Source organism: Dasypus novemcinctus, chromosome 10 (assembly GCF_030445035.2).
Source record: "Dasypus novemcinctus isolate mDasNov1 chromosome 10, mDasNov1.1.hap2, whole genome shotgun sequence".
Classification (NCBI taxonomy): Eukaryota; Metazoa; Chordata; class Mammalia; order Cingulata; family Dasypodidae; genus Dasypus; species Dasypus novemcinctus.
This window is the reverse complement of record NC_080682.1, coordinates 73596475-73604944: the sequence shown is the minus strand read 5'-3', so window position 1 is coordinate 73604944 and position 8470 is coordinate 73596475.

Genomic DNA, 8470 nt, shown 5'->3' with positions numbered 1-8470 from the left:
TTTGCTATACTTATGCAGTAGTGTAACCACCAACCAATAAATATATGGCATATTCCCATCATATCCCAAAACACTCCTTGCAACTTTGATCTTGTCCTATAATTTTGCCTTTTTTGGAATGTAATTTAAATAAACTTTCAATTTCTATGAAATATCCTCTGAGATTTTGGTTGGCATTCACAAATCAATAGATCAATTTGAGAAAAGTCAGTATCTTCCCAATACTGGGTCTTGCAGTCTGCCAGCATGGTGTATCTCTCTACTTAGGTATTCTTTAATTTCTTTCATCAGTGTTTTGTAGTTTCCTGCATACAAATTTTGCACATACTTAGTTAAATTTATCCCTAAGTATTTCAAGTTTATTATTGTTATTGTAAATGACATTTAAATTTTTTTAAAATTTCTTATTATTCATTGCTAATATATAGAAATACAATTGGTTTTTGTATATTTTTCTTATATCATGAAGCCTTGCTAAACTCACTTGTTACTTCTAGTAGCTTTTTAAAATAGATTCTTTGGTTTGTCTATATATATGATCATGGTATCTGCAAAGATGTTTTTATTGCTTTATTTTTTACTGTATGCTTTAAAAAATTTCATTTTCTAGCCTTATTGCACTGGTTACAATCTCTAATACGATGTTGAATAAGAGTAGTAAGAGCAAACCTCCTTGACTTCTTTTTTATTTATTTTTTATTTCTCTCCCCTCACCTTCCCTCCCCGCCCCAGTTGTCTGCTCTCCGTGTCCATTTGCTGTGTGTTCTTCTGTGTCTGCTTGTATTCCTGTCAGCAACACTGGGAATCTGTGTCTGGTTTTTTTGCATCATCTTGCTGTGTCAGCTCTCCATGTGTGCAGTGCCACTCCTGGGCAGGCTGCGCTCTTTTCACATGGGGCAGCTCTCCTTGAGGGGCACACTCCTTGCGCGTGGGGCTCCCCTACATGGGGGACACCCCTGTATAGCACAGCACTCCTTGTGTGCATGTGGGCCAGCTCACCACACAGGTCAGGAGGCCCTGGGTTTGAACCCTGGACCACCCATGTGGTAGGCAGATGCTCTATCCATTGAGCCAAATCTATTTCCCATCCCTGACTTCTTCTTGATTTTAGAAAGTATTCAGCATTCTACCAGTAAGAGTGATGTTACACATAGCTTTATAAGGTGGAATAAGTTCTCTTCTATTCACAATTTGCTGAAAATATTATCATGAATGGATATTGGATTTTGTCAAATGCTTTTTGCTTCTATTGCTATGAACATTGTTTTTTGTTTTGTTTTGTTTTTAGTTCATTGGCAGGATTTTTTATATTGATCGATTTTCAAATGTTTAATCAACATTGTATTTATGGCATATACTCCATTTGATCATTATGTATCATCCTTTTATGTGTTGATAGATTAAGTTTGAATAAAATTTTGTCAGTGACTTGTATATTATTCATGGGGGATATTAGCTTGTTGTTTTCTTTTCTTAAAATGTCTTTCTCTGGTTTTTCTATCATGGTAATACTGGCTCATACCATGCATTAGGAAATGTTTCCTCCTTTTTTGTTTTCCAGAAGAGTTTATATAGCATTGGCATTATTTCTTCCTTAAATATTAGGTAGATTCACCAGTGAATCCATCAGGACTCTGAAGTGTTCTTTGTGGGAAAGTTTGTGATAAATAATTCAATTGCTTTAATACATAATAGGCAATTTATCCTTAAGTTGGGAGTTTTTTTCTTTCAAGGAATTTGTTCATTGTTACCAAGTTATCAAATTCATTGGCAGAAAAATGTTCACAATATCCCTATAATTTCTATAAGATCTACAGTAATATCTCCTCTTCTATTCCTGACATTGGTAATTTGTGCCTTTCCTCTTTTTTCTTTATAGTCTGGCTAGAAGTTTATCAGTTTTACTGATCTTTTCAAAGAAACAGCTTTTTGCTTCATTGATTTTCTCTGTTATTTCCTGTTTTTAATTTTATTGATTTCTGCTTTTATCTATATTATTTCCTTCCCCTTGCTTGCTTTGTGTTTAATTTGCTCTTTTCTTTTTTTTTTTTTTTACCTTCTTAAGGTGGAATCTTAGATTATTGATTCAAGGACTTACTTATTTTTTATTATAAACACTAAATGCTGAATATTTTCCTCTAAGCTATATCAATTTTTTAAACTTTAAATGCGGGAAATCAGCTTGCTTCATCCTCATTAATGTATCTAATCTTAAGTTCGATTGACAGGTTTCTAAATACTTAGTGACATTGCCTGTACTTGTCACATCCTGGGTGGGAAATAAACATTTTAGTCAGCAGATCACACTTTGAGTCTATCTTCTTTGAAAGATGAGACCTGGGCTGTGATGCAGGTTTGATTGCTACAGCAATGAGGAGGTGAGAGCTGGAGGGAGAATACTGTACCTGTCATCTGTGGGCCAGCCAAATAGAAAGAGAACAGTCTCATGGAAACAGCCACCTTTAATGTTTCAGATGACCGAGGAGAGAAAAACAGCTCCAAGGGATCAGTCTCGAGCCCACTCCAGCCTTGGAGAGGGATCAGGGAAGGGAGGAGGGCTAAAGGCGCCTGTCCGTTAATCCCCACTCTGCAGACCTATCTGATTAAGGCAGAGAAGAGACAATGGTTCCATTCTCCTCGTCAGTCCCTGTACTGGGGAGAATAGTGTCTCCCCCAAACTCATGTCTACCCAGAACTTCACAAGGTGACCTTATTTGATATAGAGTGATTGCAGATATAATTAGTTAAGATGTGGTCATACTGGATTTTGACAGGCCCTAAATTCAATGACTGGTGTCCTAGTAAGGAGAGGGAGATCTGGAAACAGGCATGCACAAAGGGAAGATGGCCACATAAAGATGGAAGCAGAAACTGGAGTGATGCAACTGTAAGCCAAAGAGTGCCAAGGATTTCCAGGAGCCACCAGAAGCTAGGAAGAGGCAAGGAAGGATTCATCCCTGGATCCTGTAGAGAGAGCATGGTCCTGTCAACACCTTGATTTCAGATTTCTAGACTTCAGAACTCTGAGAGAATAAATTTCTGTTTCCAGTCACCCAGGTTTTGGTAATTTTTTTTACCACAACCCTAAGAAACAAATACCTCCCCTGCTACCATCCCCTTCCCCAATTCACAACCTTTTTGTGCAATCTCCTGACTGGGCTTCATAGAGCTTAAGTGGTAAGCCTCAACATTCAGCCTGCTTAGACCTAGGATGTGTTAACCAGTGTTAGAGCAAGGAAAGTTTCCTGATTCCTACTTCCATGTACTGTTTCCACAATGTTAAGTTTAAATCATTTTTCCCCTTGCCTTTTTATAACCAAGGTGTGGATATGTGTGTGTGTGTGTGTGTGTGTAGGGAGAGGAGGATTGTAATTATTAAGGGTTTTGATTAACTTCTAGCTAATAGAAATATTTGCACAGCAAAGATTTCTGTTTTATGAAATAGGAATTTTAACATACCATACTGTTAATAGTGAATTATATCAAAGTCACTTAATGTTGGAGCCTGGGTCTGCCTGACAAAACTCAGCTCTTTTCACTTTGTCTCCTTGCTTTCCACATGTGATTACAAGCTCCAGATCATAAAGGCATTTGGCTTTTGAATCCCAGAGGCATAGTTTCCTTGCTATTTTCACAATTGCACAAAACCTGCCCACAGTTATGACTCTAGGTCATAGGATTCTAACTAACCGCCCTTATTTTTAATTCACATGAGGAACGAAGCTTTCGTGGAATACAGGACCTGTTCGAAGCAGGCACAAGTGTTGAAAGAGCAGTCGGTGCTCTTACTAAGTGATCTCAAGAGAAGGAGTCAGCCTGCACACTGTCCTCGCGGCCAGCCCCCCGCTCCTGACCCACACCCCCTTCACCAAAGCAAAGGGGTGTGTGTCTATCTGCATATTCATTAAAATGCACCAAGTCTCAGAACTGGCTTTCTCTTCCCCCATTCTACTGCCTGACAAAGGATTTGTGACAAAAGACCTTCTTCCCGGTTTGTAAAACAGTTGTGTAAAACTCGGACTGTAAAGTCACAGTTGACTGCTTTAATGTGGAACAGCTGGGAGGGTGTTGACGCAGTGGCAGGTTGAGACAGGGACTGGGAATGGTCCCCCATTCTGCACAGGGTCGACTTAGTCACACCACCTGCTGCCTCTATTATTTCAAGAGCAAACCAGTCATGACAGCCTCAACAGACGGACACACGGCACCAGACGGTGCAAGGGAAGTTAAGAAAAGATAAATTAAGTGATCAATAAAGATAAGGGACCTGCTCAGCAGTAAATGGTGCTGACATACCAGACAAAACATGGAGCAAACGGGCATTTGATAATGTGGGGGTGTGCGGAGCTTAGCGTCAACTTTCATAGTATTGACATTTCGGAGACCACTGGGACATTGGCAGTGGATTTTCCTGGCTAGGCTGACTTGAGTTGGAAGTGGTTGTCTTTATCTTTCCACTGTACATGTGGAAGGGTTCAGGGCCTGGTTTAGAAGTGCCGAATGCATGGAGAAGGTCATCAGAGGCATTGCCCCAGACCGAACTAGACAGCACATGGAGGAGAATTCTGAGATATAAAAGCTGCCTCTTTTTTTTGACGTGATGAGACACATTCATTTGTTAAACATTCATTCATTCACTCCATCTAATCTTTAATGAGCATCTATTATGGAAATAGGTTTAGTGCTGGGCTATAAGGAGTATGATGGTTATAGTCATGGTGATGGTACATAAGTGCAGTCATTCCCTTGAACAATAGAGACAACCCTCACCACCCCTTGAGAAAGTTTAGATGTAATCTCCTAAGTATTGTAGTAGAGGGATGTACAATATGCTAGAAAGTGCCTGAGCTTGTATGAAGAAGCAAAGAACATTTTGCCAAGGAAACTAAGAGGGAGCAAGTTCAAGGGTGATACATTTCTGGCAGAAGAAACAGCTCAACCTGACCGATTTGGCCTTCCTTTCCAAACGTGGGTCTGGGGAGATCTCAAAGGCACAGACTCCTCAGGAGGGAATTATTTAGACAGGTTAGTTTCTTTAATGTAAAGAGGAGTAGAGTAGAGTAAGATGAAATTTCAAATTAATTTTTTAAGTTAAATATTTTTATTATCTTTTTTAAAAGATAATTAATGACACAAAATGTTACAATAAAAAATATAAGCGGTTTCCATTTACTCCACTCCCCACACCCCCTACTCCTCCCACATAGACAACTTCTTTCATTAGTGTGGTACATTCATTGCATTTGATGAGTACATTTTGGAGCATTGCTACACAGCATGGATTATAGTTTATGTTGTAGTTTACACTCTCTCCCAGTCCATTCAGTGGGTTATGGCAGGTTATATAATGTTCTGCATCTGTCCCTGCAATATCATTCAGGACAATGCCAAGTCCCGAAAATGCCCCAATATCACACCTCTTCTTCCCTCTCCCTGCCTTCAGCAACTCCCACAGCCACTGTCTCCATATCAATGATATAATTTTTTCTATTGCTAGAGTCATAATAATTCTATAGTAGAATACCAGTAAGTCCACTCTAATCCATATTTTATTCCTCCATCCTGAGGACCCTGGGATGGTGATGTCCACTCCACCTCTAAATTGAGAGGGGGCTTAGATCCCTCATGGCTGATGCATGGAATTGTCCTGCTTGCAGCTGTAGACTCTCTCGGTTCCCTGGTGTGAGATGAAATTGAATACTTCCAAGAAATTTTGGACTATTCCTTAAGTCTGCTTTGGGCTCTGTCCCAAGATGCTCTTGGGGTTTGTGCTCATTCTTCTCTCTCATCAGTGGAAAGTTTGAGACTTGTGTATGAGGTGTTCATTTTGGCATAAGCTAGAAAATAAAGTGCATGAATGGAGGGGTTGATATGGGCAGAAGAGGAGAGAGGACCAAGGCTGGTCAGAGGGCGACAGCCATGGTGGGAAAGGAATGAATGCCTCTCATTAGATAGAAATTCACAATGGATAAAGATTATTTTATTTGGTCCTCACTGTAACTCCATTAAACGCTTTGAAATGAGGATGACATAAGCACACCTGCAGAATCTGTTATTTAAAATTTGAATTCAGTTAAGTTTCTCCAACTACAATAAGGAAATTTGATGAGGAAAAGAGAGAGGAAACTAAAGTTATTGAGGACCTATCATGTGTCTGGCACTTTAAGTTATTATTTAATTTAATCCTCATATTAGACCTGTAAAGTATGTACTTGTATCATTTTGGGATTAGGTTTGGCTGCATGTGAAAAAAACTCAAAATAAGATTAATCAAGATAGATTATTTTTATCACTTATGTAAACGATATTCAGAGGTGTGGTAGATTAAATTATGTACCCAAGGAAAAAAAACTTAGTTTTTATCCCATTCCTCTGGATGTGAACCCATTGTAAATAGGACCTTTTGAAGGTGTTATTTTTAGTTAAGGTGTGGCCCAACAAATCAGGATGAGTCTTAATCCTATTACTGGAGGCCTTATAAAAAAGAAAGCCATGGGGAAGAGCTGGAATCCAAAATTCAAGGGAAGCTGGAAGAGAAAGATAAGGACATCACCATGTGATGGGGAAGCCAAGGAACCAAGGATTGCCAGCCAGTCAAAGTACAACTAGGGCGGCGGACTTGGCTCAGTGGTTAGGGCATCTGTCTACCACATGGGAGGTCCGCAGTTCAAACCCCGGGCCTCCTTGACCCGTGTGGAGCTGGCCCATGAGCAGTGCTGATGCGCACAAGGAGTGCCCTGCCACGCAGGGGTGTCCCCGCATAAGGGAACCCCATGCGCAAGGAGTGTGCCCCGTAAGGAGAGCCCCCCAGCGTGAAAGAAAGTGCAGCCTGCCCAGGAATGACGCCGCACACACGGAGAGCTGACACAACAAGATGATGCAACAAAAGAAACACAGATTTCCATGCCGCTCACAACAACAGAAGTGGACAAGACGCAGCAAATAGACACAGAGCAGACAACTGGGGTGGGGGGGAAGGGGAGAGAAATAAATAAATAAATCTTTAAAACAAAAACAAAGTACGACTAATCCTGGTAGGAAGCAAACCTTCTGGCCTTTGAAACTGCAAGCCAATAAATTCCCATTGTTTAAGCCAACCCATTGTGTGGTATTTGTCACAGCAGCCTGGGAACTAAGTCATGCTGTTATGGGATCCCCACTCTCTCGGGGATTTAGGCTCCTTCTAGTTCTCTGTTCAATCATCCCCAAGGGTCATGAAGTTTCTTGAGCTCCATTCTTGCCTTTGTTCCAAGATTTAGGAAAGGGTTAAAGAAAGGCCATACAACTTCCCCAGTTATATCTCACTGGCTAGAACTTAGTCATGTGGCCACAACTGACAAAGGAAGCTGAGAAATATAGTCTTCTAGCTGCACTGATATGCAAAGATGGAAAGGAAGAAGAGAATGGATACTGAGGTAGACAACCAGCAGTTTGCCACAGAATGATCTAGATGAAGAACAGGTTCAGAGATGTAAACAATTTGTCCCAAGTCACAAAACTAGTAAATTGTAGAGTTTGGGTTTAATCCTAGTCTTCCTGAATCTGACTCTGATGCCCCTTCTATTACCTTAATCCACCTGGACATGGCACTGTGGCAATATGGGATGGTGATAGGAGATAGGAAACTTAAAGCTGAAGAATTAGGAGTGCATTGAATAGTAAAATAATTATCAGAATTGATGGTCAAATAATGAATCTTGTACCATATATTCAGAAATAATATTAAACTACCATTTCTTGAAACTTGACCTGGCATTATTGTATGCCAATTCCTTAATTCTTCCAACTTTGGTAGACAGTTATCATTAGTTGCTCCTTATAGATAAGGAAAAAGACTCAGAAGTGTTAAATCAAGTATGATTCTCTCTTTGTGTGCTCTTTTTATGCTCCCCCCGCATCTTATCATTAGAAAATGATGAACTTTGATTCACAGGTTTTTATTTACTAACAATTTTTCTGAAATTAATTTTGAGTTGAAAAGAACCTTAGTCCCAACTATTCAATTTCCCTCCCATTAATAGTGGGAATATTGAGGCACTGACTTCTAACAACAACAACAATAGTAATTGTCGGAGTCTTGTTCGGCGACCCGAGGTATCGGGAATGAAAGAAAAAGAAAGATTGGGTTCAGGGGATCTGAGAGCATTGATTTCTCAAGCTCATCAGACAACTTTATTGAGTCGAGGGGCTAGTATATATACCCCTAACCTACGTGACATTCAGCACAAAATCAAGTTACCTATTACCCTTACCTCATACTATATTAACTAGTGATTGATGAAAACCCAACAAACTTTACTGGAATTATTATTATAAGAATCAGTAACTATACTCATAAATCCTGTTACCCAGGTTGTTCTGTTCTATATGTATTGTTCTGCCTGCAGGTGTGCTTACCCAGCCAAGACTGTGCTCCGCACCGATAATCATAAGGGACAGCTTGACTCAGTGGTCAAGGAAGTAACTTGCT